This window comes from Piliocolobus tephrosceles, chromosome 4 (assembly GCF_002776525.5).
Source record: "Piliocolobus tephrosceles isolate RC106 chromosome 4, ASM277652v3, whole genome shotgun sequence".
Taxonomy (NCBI): Eukaryota; Metazoa; Chordata; class Mammalia; order Primates; family Cercopithecidae; genus Piliocolobus; species Piliocolobus tephrosceles.
Genome location: NC_045437.1, coordinates 164,612,503 through 164,633,739, shown reverse-complemented (window position 1 = coordinate 164,633,739; position 21,237 = coordinate 164,612,503). Strand labels below are relative to the sequence as shown.

Genomic DNA, 21,237 nt, shown 5'->3' with positions numbered 1-21,237 from the left:
TGTTTGAGTTCTTTATATATTTTGGATATTAATTTCTTGTCAGATGGATAGTTTGAAAATATTTTCTTCCATTCTGCAGATTGTCTCCTCACTCCATTGATTGTTTCCTTTGCTGCACAGAAGCTGTTCAGTTTTGTGTAATCTCGTTTGTCTATTTTTGCTCTTGTAGCCTGTGCTTCAGAAGTCTTATCCAAAAAATCTTTGTCTAGACCAATTTCTTGAAGTGTTTTCTCTGTGTTTTCTTCCAGTAATTTTATTGTTTTTGGTCTTTCATTTAAGTCTTTAATCCATTTTGAGCTGATTTTCATATGTGGTGAGAGATAGGGGTCTCATTTGCTTCTTCTGCCTATGGATATCTGACTTTCCCAACACCATTTGTTAAGGAGGTCCTTAACTCAGTGTATGACCTTAACTCAGGTCCTTAACTCAGGTCCTTTCCTCAGTGTATGTTTACATGTACCCCATTTATATGTGGAAATAAATCCACAAACATTGGCAGCTTTGTGGATTTCTCTGTTCTCTGTTCTGTTCCATTGGTCTATGTGTCTGCTTTTATGCCAGTGCCATGCTGTTTTGGTTACTATAGCTTTGAAGTATATTTTGAAGTCAGGTGGTATGATGCTTCCAGCTTTGTTCTTTTTACTCAAGATTGCTTTGGCTATATGAGCATTTGTGTGTGTGATTAAGTACAAATTTTAGGATTGTTTTGTCTATTTCTATGAAGAATGTCATGGTACATTGTTAAGGATTGCACTGAATCTGTAGATTGTTTGGATAGTAAGAAATTCATTCTGACTGTGGGCATCACATAAAATAGAAAGACACAAAATACTATTTGGACATTATATTCTATCATTATAAATATTCAAATACAAATTTAATTCATTAACATTTTTAAACATTTGCCACTGCTACTATCAAATATAGACATTTTCTCTGTGCTTTAAACACCTAATTTTGTAATGAGCAGCTGTGAGTTATCTGAAATTTGCCTCTGGCAAAAGTGTAACCACTGAACGTGGAAACATTTAGTTGTAGTTGCAACTAAATCATTCTTCTTCCAAAAAGTGACTCTTCTATTTACCTGAACATCAAGATTTAAAAAAAAGGAAAGCTTTAAAAATATCCAATGCATAGTTCTTCACAGTGCCTTTTATTGCAGTAGCATATTTGTTTCTTATATTCACTAGATAATGTGTTTGGAATTTTTCTACTATGTTACCATTAAATTGTTGCATCAAGTTGTCTACAGAAAAAGAGATCGAGCCAGATTTTTCAGGTGTTTCATCAGTGAATATCCTGCAGAGAAGTCACATCTGTGTGAAGTGTCCTACCAAAGCTTTGCAAGAATCAGCCTCACTTCTATAATTGAGCACTTGAAAGCAAACTTTGTGAGCTCTTCTGATAGTTGGTGCATTTCTTGAGGTTAGAAACTCATCTTATGTATCATTTATCTCCAATACACAGCATAATGCCTGGCACTAGTCCTCAAACATTTGCTGCCTTATGAATCAGAAGAGAACAAATAAAAAAAACAAGAGTAAAGCAGTGTTAGGGTTTTTTTTTTTTTTTTTTTTTTTTTTTTTTTTTTTTTACATTGGAACTAGTTCTCTGCGGTTACTTAAAGGCAGAAAACAGACCTAGAACTGTGGGTCATCTGGATAAAAGTTACACTCCATTCAAACACCTTTGTTGCATGGCTGCTGCAGTCCAGGCACATAGCTGGCCACCCATACAAGTACATCATTTCTGAATCATATGCACTTGGGCCTTGCTTTGTGCTGTGAAGATCTGTTTGTGGTCTTGATGAAGAAGCAAATAAAAATTTATTTGATCCTGTTTCTCAAGGGTAGTTATGAATCAACTTGAAATACCTCTGAAGTTCAGAAAAGTTCACCCAAGCTTTACTTTGTTTGCTGTACTTCCCGTTTCTTTCTAACCTTCCTGAGTTCACAAAAGGTTTGTTCCAAGTAGACTCAATGATGTAACAAAAAGTCTTTAATCTAATTTCAAGCTGGATAAGTTAGTGAGTGTGGTGCAGTTTGGGAGGGTAGGTTTTAGTGTGATTTACAGTGTGAAATATATCTCAAACATCATAAAAGTGAATTTGTCCCATGACTGATTCAGAATTAAATAACAGGTGCATATTTTAACTTTTGGGCTTCTAGTAAAAGAATTAATTTCTCTTTCCCATTTTCACAAATGGCATGAAAGTTTTTTATTTCTCTGTGGCTTCCTGAATAGTACAATTGGAATAGATCTTCATTTGCTTGGCTTTCTCTACTTATTTTTGACATTTTGAGCTTTACCTTTTGGTTATTTCATTGACTTGAGAAGCAATCTCAAGCAATATCAGTGTGTGTTTATGTGTCTTTGTGCATGTACCTGTGTGTGTGTGTGCACATGTGTGTAAACTGATGGACATTCTGAGCAGGTAGGGTCTATGCTGTTTGTATTCTGCTTCACTATTGTGTTTTGAAACTCCAATTCAAGACAATAGGGAAACCTCACCAATGTGAAAGCATGGATCATCACTATCTGTACCAGTTTGAGTTATCTGATGTACCAGTTTGAGTTATCTGATGTTTTAATAAGGCAGCATCTATTTGGCTGAGGAATCACAGCTATTTAGAATTGTGGGACATTTTTACTAGACCCATATTGACTTAATGAGGTTTATTTGTGTGTTTCCCCAAAGAATAAAATTGAGTGAAAAAGCATTGTTTACATCCAGCACAGCTTGTCTCTTACCACCTCCATCACCCCCAATTCCAATTCCAAGTCCAGTTTCTAGTTCCATCTCCTATAATGAGGTCCAAGAAGATCTATAAACTGAGCCCAACTTAACTATTTATTCATTACTGTGTGAACAGTATTTTTACACTCTAATGTCTAATATGGAATCCCAATGAGATTCATAAATTTGAGTCTAAGTAAAATGATAGGATTTCAAACAAGTATTTATTTTTTGAGCCACATCATCACAGGCTTATACACAAAAAGTGTTTATGTGTATAAGTGTGTATACAGGTAATCATGGGTAGATTATACAAGGACCTTATTTAAGATCTTAGAGAAATTTCTGCTTGCGTTTACATAAGTAGGGGTACCCTATGAATGCTCATCTTCTCAAGAAGAAGACTTGATCCACTTATGAGATGCTCTCAGGTGCTGCGAAGGATATCAACACAGGCTTTGCCAAGCTACCAATGCAAATTTGGATTTTAGAAAACGTGAGGTTATGGGATAAAATAATGTCTTTCCTGGCTAAGAATGCATTAATGTAATTTCTTGGTTTGAAGTAATCTGTGGTAAATTTCTTTTTGTAGTAGCAAGTACTTCTTAAAAATGGGTTCCTTTTTTTTTTTTGCTGTGTCTGTGTGAATTTTTTTTTTTTTTTTTTTTTTTTTGAGTCCCAAGGCCAGAAGCCAAGGCAAGGGATCTTTCTTGAATTGCAACCACAGGCATTTCGCACTTGCTCTCTCTTCAAGTCCCCCAAACAGTTCTGGAGGGCAAGAAGACTTCTCACTGATAAAGTTCCTGAATATCTGGAGATAGGGCACCTATCTGAAGACACCCAGGTGTTAAATGAAGGTGCGGAATATGAACCCAAATCTAAATTTTGAGCTGTTTTTTTTTTTTTCCACTGCACTGTCTGAAGGTCTCTGCTGGGATTTGGGTGATGTGATCTCAGTATGAACAGGTAGTATGTGAAAAAGAGATTATTTGAAGATGATGGTTGGCCACAATTTTTAAAGTGGTGAGAAAAGATGCTTTTCTGACTTAAAAATGAATCCATGCTGATGCTAAGCAGAATCTTTGATAGGAAATTTTGTTCCTTCTATTCAGAGGGTTGGTTTTGTAATCAATCTATAAAGAAGTAAATAAGTAGGCATAGATGATGTGTTGTAAACCATAAATCAAACTGCAAATGACCATGTGATTTTCTCTTTGCTTCTTCTTCCTATCGGAGCCCTTTTGGTTTTGAAGGGTGTGCTCCTCACTGCAATGTAATTATTCTCCTCTTCTTTGTTCTTGTGTAATCTCTCTCTCTCTCTCTCTCTGTCTCTCTCTCTCTCTGTCTTTCTCACATTTTTGGACTTCACTTTTAACAGACATGCTTGGATGTGCTAGGAGAGCAAAGCATCAGAAGCATCAGGCTGATTGAGGATGATGAGAAAGGACAGAATCAGGTCAGTAAGCTCAGGATCAGAAACATGATAGGCATAATTGTTAAATACTTGATAGGTTTTTATAATTATTATAGGAGGGTATGGAAAATTCATATAAAAGTAGAATGAAATTTTTCTAATGGATCTTTAAATAACCTATAGTTGTCCTGATCAGAATGTAATGTATATTTATTTGGAAAAATATTTGCAAGAAGAAAACAAAAATCACATAATCCTACCACTCTGAGATGATACTGTTAACATTGTTGTATATTTTGGAATTTCACACCATCATTGAGAGGTTAAAAAAAAAAACGACTAAGAACTCACATATTCCTCCCGTAGGTTCTGTCCTTTGAATGCTTGTTCTTTCCTTTGTTTACCTTTATCTGTTCTCAATGTGAGTAAAAGCACTCTTTATAGGGAGGCATGAAAGCAGGTAAGATGCTCTCCTCATTTGACTCCAAACCCATTGAGTACAATCCCAGTGCCTCACATGGCCTGTTCATGTAGAAAACCAAGGTGATAATAAATGCTGCACCCTATAATTTGTAACAGATAACACTACTGAAGTTGGCAGTTTGGACAGTGTATTAGTCCATTTTCACACTGCTGATAAAGACATACTCAAGATATAAAGAGGTTTATTGGACTTATAATTCCACATGGCTAAGTAGGACTCACAATCATGGCAGAAGGAAAGGAGGAGCAAATTGCATCTTACATGGATGGCGTCAGGCAAAGAAAAAGCTTGTGCAGAGAAACTCCCATTTTTAAAGCTATCAGATCTCATGAGACCCATTCACTATCATGAGAACAGCATGGGAAAGACCCACCCCCACGAATCAATCATCTCCCACCAGGTCCCTCCCACGAGACATGGGAATTATGGGAGCTACAAGATGAGATTTGTGTGGGGACACAGAGCCAAACCAAATCATTTCTTCCCTAGTCCCTCCCCTGGTCCCTTTGAAATATGTCCTCATATTTCAAAACCAATCGTGCCTTTCCAAGAGTCCCCGAAAGTCTTAACTCATTTCAGCATTAACTCAAAAGTCCATAGTCCAAAGTCTTATTTGAGACAAGGCAAGTCCGTTCTGCCTATGAGCCTGTAAAATTAAAAGCAAATTAGTTACTTCCTAGATACAACGTGGGTACAGGCATTGGATCAATACAGCTATTCCGAATGGGAGAAATTTGCCAAAACAAAGGGGCTACAAGCCCAATGCAAGTCTGAAATACATCAAGGCAGTCACATTTTACAGCTCCAAAATGATCTCCTTTGACTCCATGTCTCATATCCAGGTCATGCTGATCCAAGAGGTGGGTTCTCATGGTCTTGGGCAGCTCTGTCCCTGTGGCTTTACAGGGTACGGCCTCCTCCCAGCTGCTTTCATGGGCTGACATTGAGTGTCTGTGCCTTTTCCAGGCACATGGTATAAACTGTCAGTGTCTAACATTGTGGGGTCTGGAGGACAGAGGCCGTCCTCTCACAACTCCACTAGGCAGTGCCCCAGTAGGGACTCTGTGTGAGGGCTACAACCCCACCTTTCCCTTCTGAACTGCCCTAGCAAAAGTTCTCCACGAGAGCCCCAGTCCTGCAGCAAACTTCTGCCTGGACATCCAGGCATTTTCGTACATCATCTGAATTCTAGGTGCAGGTTCCTAAACCTCAGTGCTTGACTTCTGTGTACTCGCAGGTTCAACACAATGAGGAAGTTGCCAAGGTTTGAGGCTTGCCCCCACTGAAGTCATAGTCTGAGCCCTACATTGGCCCCCTTCAGCAATGGTTGGAGTGACTGGGACACAGGGCACCAAGTCCCTAGGCTGCACACAGCACAAAGACCCTGGACCTGGCCCATGAAATCACTTTTTCCTCCTATGCCTCTGGGACTGTGATGGGAGGGGCTGCCGTGAAGACCTCTGACATACCCTGTGACATTTTCCCCATTGTCTTGGGGATTAACATTAGGCTCCTTGTTACTTATGCAAATTTCTGTAGACAGCTTAAATTTCTCCTCAGAAAATAGGACTTTGTTTCCTATCACATTGTCAGGCTGCAAATCTTCCAAACTTTTATGTTCTGCTTATCTTATAAAACTGAATGTCTTTAACAGCACCTAAGTCACATCTTGAATGCTTTACTGCTTAGAAATGTCTTCTGCTAGATAGCCTAAATAATCCCTCTTAAGTTCAAAGTTCCATAAATCTCTAGGGCAGGAGCAAAATGCTGCCAATCCCTTTGCTAAAACATAACAAGAGTCACCTTTGCTCCAGTTCCCAACAAGCTCCTCATCTCCATCCGAGACTACCTCAGCCTGGACCATATTGTCCATATCGCTATCAGGCTTTTGGTCACAGCCATTCATGAAGTCTCTAGGAAGTTCCAAACTTTCACATTTTCCTGTCTTCTTCTGAGCTCTCCAAACTGCTCCAACTTCTGCCTGTTACCCAATTCCAAAGTCACTGCCACATTTTTAAGTATCTTTTCAGCAACACCCCACTCTTGGTACCAATTTACTGTATTAGTCTGTTTTCTCACTGCTGTTAAATACCTACTTGAGACTGCGCAATTTACAAAAGAAAGAGGTTAATGGGATTTACAGTTCCACATGGCTGGGAGGCCTCAATCATGACGGGAGGCCTCGATCATGACAGAAGACCAGGAGGACCAAGTCACATCTTACATGGATGGGAGCAGGCAAAGAGAGAGCTTATGCTCTCTCCCAGCTTTAAAACCATCCGATCTCATGAGACCCATTCACCATCACCAGAACAGCATGGGAAAGACCCACCCCCATGATTCAATCATCTCCCACCAGGTCCCTCCCACAACACATGGAAATTATGGGAACTGCAAGATGAGATTTGGGTGCAGACACAGAAACAAACCATATTGGGCAGTTTGTAATTTACCCTGGTTCATTTCTGAGGTTAGACACTGGCAAAACAGAAGATATTTACAGGACTGACCCCAGTGTTGGCTCTGGGTACCAAGCCACGGTTCTTCAGTTCACTTTCTTTTCTTATACTCTGTGGAGACTAGAAAGCTCATGCTAGGCTGAAAAGTTAAATTTGTAATTAATGACATTTAACCTCTTATTCAAATGGAATTCATAGTAACTGAAAAGCACAGGGAATGTTAGAAAAGGAGAAAAACTCTCAGTGGACATTTAAACACATTTACTGTGCAAATATATTTTATTTTTAACTCACATTATTCCCAATGCTACAAAAAAGTCATATTGCTGATTATTTTACTTTTGATCATTTTTTCCTAACTATAATATAAAACAAACTCCTATGTCAACAAATAGGCCTGCCCTCCATTAACTTACCCAAGATGCTGTTTAATGCATAAAGAAAATATAAACCTACTCTGGTGCAGAACAACATCCATTCCCCCAATTCCAGTGGCTTTCTTGAAAGTTGGTTCTTTACTTATTGGGTTTTTAATTTAATGTCATATTTCAGTATAAGCAATTCAATCACAGGTCACAAATGTCAAAATATTAGAGTGGTTTATTGAGAAATCATGTTCCCACCCTTGACATGGTCTAGCTTTTCATGCCTACTTATTCTTATAGGTAATCACACTTTAATTAGATTATTATATTATGCACTTTTGTTTGTTAACAAACAGGTATAAATACAGCCTCTCTCTGTATATAGAAAGACTGTATATGTGTATATAAATTTGCATATGGACTGTATTATATTTATTATGACAACTATACACACAGTATATAGTCAATATTGAAGATTTAGGTTAGGCAATTTTTTACAAGGCTATCAATATTAAGTTCATTAACTGAAAGTAGCATACTAAATACATATATACTTTTATATAAATTTGCTTTTTCTAGAGATCTTTCTATAACAATACAAAGCTCATTCATTCTATTTTAGGTTTGCATTAAGAGGATATACCATAGTTTAGTCAGTGCCTAACTGGTAGATATTTGGGATTTTTCTGTTCTTTTGTATGAGAAGCTGTACTACAAAGAATAAGTTAGTACATAGGCCATTTTGTTTGTGCCAAGCTATATATGTAGAATAAATTTCCAAAAGTGAGATTACTGAGTTAAGGATAAACGTATTAGGTTCGTGCAAAGTAATTCCACCAGTTTAATATTTGTAATAAGGTAGATACTGACAGATTGCCCTCTGTGGTAGACAGAATAACATCACCTCAAAGATGCCCGGAACCTAATCCTTGGAACCTGTGAATATATTACTTTCCATGGCAAAGGATGCTTTAAACATGTGATTAAACTTCAGGATCTTGAAATGAGGAAGTCATCTTGGATTATCTTGGCCCAATCTAATTACATGAGTGCTTTAAAGTGTAAGAAGCCAGAAGAGTTGTTGAGAGATATGTTTTGAGAAGCATTCGATCTGCCTTTGCTGTCGTTGAAGATGGAAGAAGTAGGTTATGAGCCAAAGAATTCAGGCAGCCTTGGGAGACTAGGAATGGCTCTCAGCTGATAGCCACAGCACACAGAATTCTGCCAACAACCTGGATGAGTGAGAAAACAAGGGCATTGTCCTGTAACTTCAAAGAAATGAATTCTCCCCTGGAGTCTACAATGAGGAAAGCAGCCCTGCCCAGCAAGACCTGTGTTGGACTTTTGATACACGGAACTACAAGAATATAAGTTGGTCTTGTTTCAAGCCTCTGAAGTTGTGGTCATTTATTATAGCGGCAACAGAAAACAAGTACACCCTTTCTAGGGACCATTCTGCACTCTCATCAAATCAGCAATTGATGAGATTGTTCCCCCACATCTTCACAAACAGAATGTGTTGCCAGTCTTTGAGATTTTTGCCAATCTGATGATTGGTGAGAAAGAGTATCTCAGTGCTACTTTAATTTGCACTGTTCTTTTTATGAATGAGATTGAACATCTTAACATTTATATTTATTTGTATTAATGGAATGTTTGTTCATATTTGTTGCCCATATTTCTATTGGATTTTTGATATTTTTGAACTCAAGTTCTAAGAGTTTATTCATAAGATGAAGACTTTATATATGATAGCAATTGCAACTATTTTTCCCAAATCATTTACTTTCTATATGAATTTAAGGGTGGGTATTGACCTATTCGTCATTATTTTCTCTAGTTTCTATAAATTTTCATCAGATTGTTGTAGGTCTCTGGATAATACAAACTAAAATATCACCAAGAGAACACATTTTTGAGGGAAGAAATAAAAAAGAGAGAGAGAGAAAAAAAGAACTGTTAAATAAACTCTTCCTTTCTTTACCTTCTCACCTTTAGTCTGGATCATTCTTCTCATGGCTCCTTTCTAAAATCCTGGCCTTAAGTACAAGAGTAGCTTCCAGTTCTAGAGAGAGGCAAAAAAAAAAAAAAAAAAAAAAGAAAACCAAAAAACAAAACAAAAAAACCCTGTACCTTATCATAGCATCGCTGCAGCAAGTAGAGCATTTTGTAGCACATTCTTCAATTAAAACTTTCATTCTTAGACTTAAAGCTGTCTGAGAACCAAAGCACTAACACTTGGCATTTCATGTCAGCAGAGGCGTGGGTATGATCATTCACAGTGAAATGCTCACAGGCCCTTCTTTTCAGTGACACCAGCTAGCTCAGGTTATAATTACCCTTGTTACATCATCCCTTTCCCTGCTCTACACGCAGCAAGTGAGCTCTCGCTTGGGAGACAGATTTGTGTTTATAGCCAAAGAGTTGTTCCTTTCTAATTTAAAGCAGGTTTGCTGATAGCTGGGAGGGGGCAAGGAAGAAAAACAGTTATAATTAGAGTATCACGAGGAGAAACAATAAACACTTAAATGATGAGGAAGTGATCATCATCCAGTCTGAAACAGACGATCAGGGTTTAAGCCAGGCATTTCTGACAAGGATAGCAGGACTAGGTTCATTAACTGCCCTCACTGCTTTCAGAATATCTTAAATGTGGCAATTTACATTAAAATGGATTTAGTGACACCATCTTCTCATTACTGTCAGTTTACATTTGGGTTTATAAACTATAATTGTAAATAAAATATGCTTTTCATTACAATGTCTATTTAGTAGAATATGGTAGGAAATTAGAGGCGTAATCATGACTTAAATTATTAATTCAGTGATATTTTTCAGGTGCCATATGTAGATACTCCACTGTGCATAATGAATATGCATGTAGTAGTTGAATTAGGTCTAGATCTCAGTGCTCTGCCTCCCCTCTGTCCCCTCATCTTATTTTGCTTTTGCTTCTTCTTTACATTGATACACGGTAAAAGGAGGTTTCTCAAGTAGTCAGCTGCTATTATCTATGCCATTATTTTCATTTCATTTCCCCTATTCAGTTTCAAGGCGGCCTTTTCCCTGTTCATGTTCTGAATATGCTGACAAATAAGGATTAAGAGATTGATAAATCAAAAAATCAGCTTTATCATGGTCATAGTTTAAGTTGGGGGATGTAACTTGGTCTGTGGGCCAAATAGAGCAGCATTTGGGAGATGCCTGGTCTGTCATAATTACACAGACAGGGCAGACTTGACCCTCTAATGGCAAGATATTAGATCCTGATTCTTGTGACTTGTGGATGTGATTAAATAAAGCTTCTTGGCTGGGCACAGTGGCTCACGCCTGCAATCCCAGCACTTTGGGAGGCCGAGGCAGGCGGACCATGAGGTCAGGAGATCACGACCATCCTGGCAAACGTGATGAAACCCTGGCTCTACTAAAAACACACACACACAAAATTAGCCAGGCATGGTGGCAGGCGCCTGTAGTCCCAGCTGCTTGGGAGACTGAGGCAGGAGAGTGGCGTGAACCCAGGAGGTGGAGTTTGCAGGGAGTCAAGGTTGCGCCACTGCACTCCAGCCTGGGAAACAGAGCGAGACTCTATCTCAAAAAAAAAAAAAAAAAAAAAGAAAAAAAAAGCTGCTTCTTGAAGTGAGATTTTCCTGGTTTATCAAGGTGGACCTTAAATACTTGCAGAAGTGTCCTTATGAGAGAGGCAGGTGGAGATTAGACAGATAAGAAGTGAAGGCAATACGAATGCAGAGGCAGAGATTGAAATGATGCAACCCCACAAACCAAGGAAAGCAGGCAGCCACCAGAAGCTGGAATAAGCAAGGAATGAACTTCTTCTCCCTTTTCCTGAGGGAGCATAGCCGGTGGACACCTTGATCTCCTCCCAGTGAAACTGAATGCAGACTTTGGACCTCCAGAACAGTGAGATAATGAATTCCTGTTGTTTTAAGCCACTAAATGTGATGCAATTTGTTAAAACAGTCTCAGGAAACTAACACGCTCCCCAGCCATCATCCCTGGTAATAGCCTCAGGAGGTACTAAGGGTGCAGGCTCTCAAGAGGCAGAAGGGCTGAGAGAGCTGCGCATGCCCAGATTTGGCTTTCAGACACCCTTTGGGCAGATCACTCCACTTTTTGTGGAGTAGAGTGATTAAAGAGCAGGAAGAGCCAAGGATATGTTCAGAGTAAATTCCTCTTCATAGAGACTTCTTTTTAAAAAATTATTATTCATGAGCATCCCTAAATTCTAGCTATTTCAATGTTGAAATAAGTTTTAATATTTAAATATTATGGTCATTGTTAATGCTGGACAAAGGCTGAAGTTGACATTAACTTCTACATCAGAGAGCTTTGAAGGCCAAGATCGAGATTTTTTTGTTGTTGTTGTTCAGTAACAAAGGTTATCCATAAAGTTGAAATTTACTTGTCTCTCTGCCTCACAACCACCTTCTATGTTGCATGTTGACAGCAAAGAAGGCAGGGGCAGGGGTTGTTATCTTTTATCCTGTTTAAAGAAAAAAGTGAGTTAACTGATATAAACATTATCAAAATCCTTGCTCGTCTTCATCCAATAAAATGGTACTATCTACTTGTAAATGTCCAAGTGTGTTATGTTTTAAAATATTTTCCCTCAATATTGAATAATCGTGAGAAGAAATTACTATATTTATAGATTTGAAATCTCTTCTTATAAAATATTATACCCTTGTCAAAAAACTGACAAACTAGGGAAAGATACCACAAAAATCCAAGGACACATATAGCAAAACAGTTATATCACTTACAGGCCTTGCTTGAAAGGAGCATGATTCACACAGCCTAACCAGGTGTTCACTATTACAGCCTACTCTTGTATGTGGCCTTCCTACTATTATGTACCAAATATTATTTTCTGTGACAGGTCTAAATAAACTACTGTTTATTCAACAAGTTTTTATTGAGTACCCACTATGTGCAAAACACTATTTAATGAACAAACAGGAACCGTTACCATGCTGAACTTTACTTTGTAGAGATTGGTTTAACCCAGTGGGAGCAACACTTTGCCCAACATGGGCACGTTCAAGCAGTGAACAATGTGTACTCCAGGAGCTTAGACATGATGCAGTAATCACACAAACAATGGAGAATGGTCATTTTTCTTTTTGCAAATGCAAACTAAGTGTTGGACAAAATAATTGAGTAGGCCATTCCCTATTACTGAAGGGAGAATAAAAAGAAGCAATAATGTACTACTGAATCCTTCATATTAACACTTTAGCTTTCTATGTTGGTGCTCTCGGCCTAAAATAAACTGGCATAGACATTCAGAGAAGTTAGACACCAGAATTTAGGAAAATAGAAATATCCTTTCTATTTCCTTTTAGTTTATATTTCATAGAATTCCTTTGGAAAATCTAAGTTTTGCTTTCTTTTTTGTTTTGTTTTCCAGCAGACAGATGCTTGATCTGTTGTCTATGTTATGCATATTTGTTTACTAATTAGTCCATATTGATATTTCTTACCTTCACAAAAATATTTTAAGTTTCTTTTTGGGGTTTGATAATTATCTTATTCCTATATATCCTTTAAGTTTAGCATAGTGCTATTGGGTATTCATTTAATAAAGTTGTCATGGTTATGAGCATTAAGAAAAAATGAGAATGGCTACAAGAGAGAGACTGTATAATAAAGCAAGCATGGTCAGTAGAATTTTAGGAGGAAAATAATTTGTGTTAATTATTGTATTTGTTTTTTAAACCCACATTTCTTCTAAGACCCTCTCCTTTCACTGTTCACTGTAATATCATTAGTAAATTTGAAATGTGAACATCTTTACAAAGAAATGAGTTGGGATAATTGTTCCTGATTTTTGAGTGCTACTGAAAAGGAGATAATTTTCTTTAATCAACAGATTATGTCATGTGATTCTAAAAGTTAAAGACTCAACTAGCAAAAAATTTCTTAATGTATTACTCCCTTGAACCATGATCATTACTCTTGTACAGACTTTTAATGGAATATTACTATTTGAATAATTTAATTATCTTTCAAATGTGTATTTTTGACCCCTTTTCAACTGGATACTATCAGTTTACTCTTTCGAAGTTTGTTTACTTGTAATAAGAAGGAAACTTCCCTTTTGTGGATCATTAAGACATTCTTGGAAGTCAGGTTGATCAGGAGAGGTAAACACAGATATATAGAGAAAGGCTGTTATTTTTATGTGTTAAGACTCTGGCTGATAAGCACTTTCTTTCTTTCTTCCCAGAATCCAGTTCTTACTAATGTTGAGTGTGTGGTATTTGTTGCTACAACTCTACCCAAAAAGTTGGTTAACATTTTCTACATAAGAAAAAGGTAGTTAGTAAACAAAAGTCTTCTGTAACTAAAAATAATTCTTAAAAAGGATATTTTGCAAGTTACCTAAAAATTATATAATATTATTGAAGAAAATTATAGAAAACCAAAATAAATGAATTGCTATACCATGTTCATGGGGGAGAATATTCAATTTTGAAACGATGTTAATTCTCCACAAATATATTTATAACTTCCTATTCCTATTTACAAGTTTTCTTTTGTGGAACAGAAAAAATGGATTTTTTCTGAGACTTTATGAAAGGGTAAAGACCCCTAAATAGTTAGAAAACTCTGAAGAAGACTGTCATGGGGGAACTTTGCTTATCGTATATCAAAACTTATTATAAAGCAATGGTAATTAAGATACTGTGACATTTGTTCAGGGATAGACAACTAAACCAGTGAAACAGAGAGCCCAGTAATAACTAAGTTCATAGAAGAATTTACCACATAGCAGCTGTAGCATTGCTAATCAATGGGACATAGAGGGACTTTTAAGCAAATGATATTCAAACAATTGACTATCCATCTGAAAGAGGGCTAATAATAGTACCCCCAAGTCATGCAGTTGTCATAGGAATTACTTTAGTTTGTGAGTTATGAATGTAGGGAAGAATCTTTATATTTATTTTAATAACAAATAATATTTCTTATGCTATGAAGCCTCTGCTCGTATTTCTTGCCTTTTTTTTTTTTTTTTTTTGGTACTTTAAGTTCTAGGGTACATGAGCACAGCATGCAGGTTTGCTACATATGTATACATGTGCCATGTTGGTGTGCTGCACCCATTAACTTGTTATTTACATTAGGTATATCTCCTAATGCTGTCCCTCCCCCCTCCCCCAACTCCACGACAGGCCCTGGTATGTGATGTTCCCTTTTATGTGTCAAAGTGTTCTCATTGTTCAATTCCTACCTATGAACATGGGTTATTTGGTTTTCTGTCCTTGAGATAGTTTGCTGAGAATGATGGTTTCCAGCTTCATCTATGTCCCTACAAAGAACATGAACTCATCCTTTTTTATGGCTGCATAGTATTCCATAGTGTATATGTGCCACATTTTCTTAATCTAAGTCTATCATTGATGGCCATTTGGGTTGGTTCCAAGTCTTTGCTATTGTGAATAGTGCCACAATAAACATACATGTGCGTGTGTCTTTATAGCAGCATGATTTATAATCCTTTGGGCATATACCCAGTAATGGGATGGCTGGGTCAAATGGTATTTCTAGTTCTAGATCCTTAAGGAATCACCACACTGTCTTCCACAATGGTTGAACTAGTTTACAGTCCCACCAACTGTGTAAAAGTATTCCTATTTCACCACATCCTCTCCAGCACCTGTTGTGTCCTGATTTTTTAATGATTGCCATTCTAACTGGTATGAGATGGTATCTCATTGTGGTTTTGATTTGCATTTCTCTAATGAGCAGTGATGATGAGCATTTTTTCATGTGTCTGTTGGCTGCGTAAATGTCTTCTTCTGAGAAGTGTCAGTTCATATCTTTCACCCACTTTTTGATGGGGTTGTTTTTTTCTTGTAAATTTGTTTGAGTTCTTTGTAGATTCTGGATATTAGCCCTTTGTCAGATGAATAGATTGCAAAAATGTTCCCCCGTTCTGTAGGTTACCTGTTCACTCTGATGGTAGTTTCTTTTGCTGTGCAGAAGTTCTTTAGTTTAATTAGGTCCCATTTGTCAATTTTGGCTTTTGTTGCCATTGCTTTTGGTGTTTTAGACATGAAGTCCTTGCCCATGCCTGTGTCCTGAATGGTGTTGCCTAGGTTTTCTTCTAGGGTTTTTATGGTTTGAGGTCTAACATTTAAGTCTTTAATCCATCTTGAATTAATTTTTGTATAAGGTTTAAGGAAGGGATCTAGTTTCAGGTATCTACGCATGGCTAGCCAGTTTTCTCAGCACCATTTATTAAATAGGGAATCCTTCCCCCATTTCTTGTTTTTGTCAGGTTTGTCAAAGATCAGATGGTTGTAGATGTGTGGTATTATTTCTGAGGGCTCTGTTCTCTTCCATTGGTCTATATCTCTGTTTTGATACCAGTACCATGCTGTTTTGGTTACTGTAGCCTTTTAGTATAGTTTGAAGTCAGGCAGCGTGATGCCTCCAGCTTTGTTCTTTTGGCTTAGGATTATCTTGGCAATGCAGGCTCTTTTTTGGTTCCATATGAACTTTAAAGTAGATTTTTCCAATTCTGTGAAGAAAATCATTGGTAGCTTGATGGGGATGGCATTGAATCTATAAATTACCTTGGGCAGTATGGACATTTTCACGATATTGGTTCTTCCTATCCATGAGCATGTCATGTTCTTCCATTTGTTTTTGTCCTCTTTTATTTCGTTGAGCAGTGGTTTGTAGTTCTCCTTGAAGAGGTCCTTCACATCCCTTGTAAGTTGGATTCCTAGGTATTTTATTCTCTTTGAAGTAATTGTGAATGGGAATTCACTCATGATTTGGCTCCCTGTTTGTCTGTTATTGGTGGATAAGAATGCTTGTTATTTTTGCACATTGATTTTGTATCCTGAGACTTTGCTGAAGTTGCTTATCAGCTTAAGGAGATTTTGGGCTGAGATGATGGGGTTTTCTAAATATACAATCATGTCATCTTCAAACAGGGACAATTTGACTTGTCTTTTTCTAATTGAATACCCTTTATTTCTTTCTCCTGCCTGATTGCCCTGCTTGCCATTTTTTAATTGGTTTATTTCGCATTTTCTTAACGTATTGCGTGAACTCTTTGGAAATTAAGAAAATTAACTCCTTATGATAATCATTCCAAGTACTTCTTTTGTATTTGTCACTCAACTTCAGTAAATGTTTTATTATACAATGTTTTAAATTTTTATCAAGTCAGACACTCTATCAATTCTGGGTTTTGTGTACTGTTTGAAACAAAGTATTACCTATTTTATGATTATAAATAAATTTCTGTCTTTTTTCTTCTTGACTTTGTGTGGTTCTGTTTTTTCTCTTTGTATTCTCGGTCCATCTGAAATTTATTTAGTATGAGGAAGAAATGTACTTTCATTTTCTTTATAAACTTTTGTGATAGTTTTCATATGTTTTTAGGTTAATTATCAATGTAGTATCATTTTGCTGAATATACTGTGCACTCCAAAAATATTTGGAGTTTTGATTGGTTTCATGTTAAAATCATGGAAAAATCCAAAAAGATGAAAAAATTTTAATGTATTCTTGGAGAGACTCAATTGTCTTGATAACTAAAGACTATACCTCCAAAAATGAACATCTTATTTTGCTAATGGGAAATGATGTTTAGGTTTTCTAAGTTTAGAATAAGGCATTTTGACACCCCAGCTAGTTTTTGAGGGTTTAACAGAGAATGGCAGTATGAATTTTCAACTAATTTCCCTGACCTGACTGCTGTTTTTAGTTTGTGGACAAAAGAGCAGGAGGAAATGAGTCAGGAAGGGAGGAAATGGGTGTGAATCATATATTTGTATATTCGAGTTGGTCTTGAATTCCTTTCTACCTCTTTTTTTATGCGGTTAAAAAAGTGTCACAACAACTTTGCAGAATATTAATCTTATAATTTGCATGCTTGATTGTTGTGCATTTATTAATTCACCTTTGTTCCTTTTGCTAACCTTCAAATACCCTGATTTTTTTTTTTCTTCTGGAAACCAAAGCATTGTTATTGTCATATGTTAGTTTTTTGGACTATTTTGCAAATAATTCTATTTTTGTTCTTCCTGGTTCCAGGGACTTGAAAGTATTTTAGCTCTTTCAAAATCTATAATTTTGTTTGTTAGAGTTCAAAATTAAATTTTCACTTCTTGGTAGAAATGTAGTGTCACTGAGGTTATACAACTCAAAGGTAAGTGGCAGAGAGAGGCCATATGGATTTTGTTCCTTTGTCTGCTTTATGACCATGTAGAAAGGGTAACTCACAATTCCTGTTTCCACTTTTTCATCTCCCACTAATTCTGAGGAATTCTGAGGAATGGTTGCACATTTTCTGAAAGCAGGGATTTTTGTTTGTCTTATTCTCTGCTACATCCCTGTGCCTAACACAAAGAAGGCCATCTAAAAATATTGCTGTAGGAATGAATTGTGACTACATCTTTTTGAAATCCTGCTCTTAGGCTTTACTGACAAAACTCTTGGCTTGCTTTCTTTTTATTTTCCTGAGAGTCTTCTGTCACCTGTCTCTTAGATGTCAAGTTTTCCCAAGGTTGTGTTCTAAGCCTCTCCCTCTCCTTCGTCTATGTACTATCTCCACATAGTTGCATCCATGTCCCTGGTTTTAATGCTATATATATCATGAATGACTTCTAAATATCTCCAGTCCTGATCTGGATGAGTATTCCTTCAGGTGAGATTGACAAGCCACCATGATCTGAATCATGATCTGTATTTGTATTGAAATGCGGATTTCTTCCTTCACCCTACTGAGTAAGGATACTGAGTAAGAACTATGGCCGGGCGGGCTGGCTCACGCCTGTAATCTCAGCACTTTGGGAGGCTGAGGCAGGTGAATCACCTGAGGCCAGGAGTTTGAGAGCAGTCTGGCCAAAATGGTGAAACCCTGTCTCTACTGAAAATACAAAAAGTAGTCAGGCATGGTCGTGGGTGCCTGTAGTCCCAGCTACTCAGGAGGCTGAGGCTGGAGAATCACTTGAACCCAGGAGGCAGAGGTTGCAGTAAGTGGAGATTACATCATTGGACCTCACCCTGAGCTAGAAGACTGAAACTCTGCCTCAAAAAACAAAACAAACAAAAAAAAAAAAACATTAAATCTGAGCATCAACATTTCAACAATGCTTACAAATGCTTTCTTTTTCTGAATGAGTTTTAGACACAGAATTGGCTAGAAGACTCAAGAAGAGAATGTCCATAATAGCCAAATGACTGGTACTGTAGGTATATTGAGGAAGAAGTGATGGTTGTAGGGGAAATGTCACAGAGGATTTGGGACGATCTGGGCATCAAAAGATAAGTAGTAACCACAAACCATTTTCCAAATTCATTCACTTTCCTTCATCTCCAGCAATAACCTCCTAGTTCAAGCCCATTATCACCTCACAGGTGAACTATGAAAGTTCTAGTAATGATAATTAGGATTATCTTTATCATCATCAGGAGAACCAGAAGGAAAATGAAAAGAAGGAAGAAGACAAATTACACTGATGCCTAGCGTTCATTAATACTGAAAATATGTAAGACTCCTCTATGTGCCTCATAATTATCCCATAAGGAAGGGGCTGTTGCCTCCCATGTCTTCTTCTACTGTTGCTCCTTGCAATCCGATTTCCATGAAGTAACCAGTTTTGAAAATATAAGTCAGGCAATACTTCTCAGGGCTCTTTACTACATGTAAACGAGTCCTTCACAGCTCACTGGGGCACTTAGAATAATATCCAACCTTTTTGCTGTGGTTTACACTTCCCTCTCTGATCTCTTTCTCTTTTCTCCATCTTGCCCATACAACTGGCCTTTTGTTCTTCAAAAACACCATGTTTGTGGCTGTCTTGGGGCCTCAGCCGTTGGATTCTCTTTCTTCATGTCACCTGCTAGTTTTTCTTTTCCCATTAAGGTTCAACTTAAATTGCTGCCTCCTCAGCACAGCTTTTCTTCCCTTCTTAATCTAAAGTAATCCTCTGGGCATCTGGCTCCCACTCTCAGAGCCACTGCTGTCCATTGAGCTCCATAGAGACAGCACTCAGGCAAGTAAGAGGCACTGTGCAAAATAACCAAACACAGGAGAAAGAGATCCTAAAAAGCCAAGAGGCAAAATATCATCGTACATATTCTTTGTACAAACTTGTCAGGAGCAGCGCAAGAGGAGAGCTCAGATGGTTTAATCAGCTTCTCAGAATTTTCTAAGAAGTGCTGAGATGGATGGAAGACCATGTCTGCTAAAGAGAAAGGAAAAATGTGAAGACATGGCCATGGCATATGAGGCCCATTACAAAAGAGAAATGAAAACCTATATCCCTCCTAAAGGGGAAACAAAAAAGTTCAAGAATCGCTCAAAAATCAAAGGAGAACATCCTGGCCTATCCATTGGTGATGTAGCAACAAAACTGGGAGAGATGTACAATAGCACTGCTGAAGATGATGAGCAGCCTTATGACAAGAAGGCTGCAAAGCTGATGGGAAAATATGAAAAGCATACTGCTGCCTACTTGATGCAGTAAAAAAGGGAGTTGTCAAGGCTGAAAAAAAAGCAAGAAAAGGAAGATGAGGAGCATGAAGATGATGATGATGAAAAAGTCGGTTCTAGCAAAGTGTTTTTTTCTGTTCTAAAAAGCACTTACCCTGCCCCATACACAATGCATTCCTTTGAATTAAAACAAAAATGGAAACATAAGGCTGTGGATGATTTGTTTTTAAACTGTAGTGTCTTTATTATGTAGTTAACATACTACCACATGTGTCTTTAAATAGCCCATGCTGGTGGCATTTTCCAAAGCCACTAACCTTGCCTGGTACAGTACGGAGGTTGCAAATTGGCATGGAAATATAAAGCAGGTTGTTTTTGGTACACAGCACGAATTAGTTATATATAAGGATGGTGGTTTTTTTATCTTTAGTTGTCTCTGATGCAGCTTATATGAAATCATGGTTGTTCTGTTAACTGAATATCACTCTGTAATTGAAAAAAAAAAAGTTGCAGCTGTTTTGCTGACATTCTGAGTGCTACTAAGTATAGTTTTTTTATTAGTAAACAAAGAAAATAATTCTCTAGCTTACATCTATCACATTGCCCTTCTTTTTCTTTCTTAGCATTTAATACTCTCCAAAATATATCTTTTTTATTCATTTATTTACTTATTTTTATTGGTCTTCTTTGAGCCATAGGGATGGTGTCTCCTTGCACACTGCTCACTGTAGAGTACTACAGTTACTGCCGTGTAGAGTACTTATCCATAGTAGAAACTCACAGGATGGTTTTGTTGAATGCATGGATGAAGTGTGGGTCAATGTTTGGACACATGGGGAGAATATATGATAATCTGGGCTATTGACTCATGTGAAGCACAGAGAACTGCCACTTTGGGGTACAAATAAAGACTAGATATTGTTCCTTTCCTCAATGGCTTACTATCCTCAGGAAATGAGCGTGATATAGAAAACAGATTTTCTTCCTTCTTTATAAGAAAGCCACTTGGAAGGATTCTAAAAAGCAAAGTAGGTGGCATATATTTAAACTGGCAAAGGGCTGTTAGGTCTACTAAAATCTACCCATCCAAGCCTTACTTATTTCCATGTTCAAGAAATTGTAGGCATTTCTAAATTAAAAGTGATAATTCAACTTACTTCATGTCACAGATGCACAAATAAGCAACTCTTACCGTGAATCACGTATTTGCATATTAGTACACACAGTACGATGTGTTAGTATTTAACTAGTGTTGTTGATATGTGTATAGAGTATTTTTAACAGAAATTGTTTT

At 37.3% G+C, this 21,237-nt stretch overlaps 1 pseudogene; it reads left to right on the top strand.

The window, feature by feature from the left end:
* The window catches only part of LOC111530784, a 70,458-nt pseudogene extending 50,262 nt beyond the window's left edge, over positions 1-20,196 (top strand).
* Positions 20,197-21,237: the final 1,041 nt, after the last annotated feature.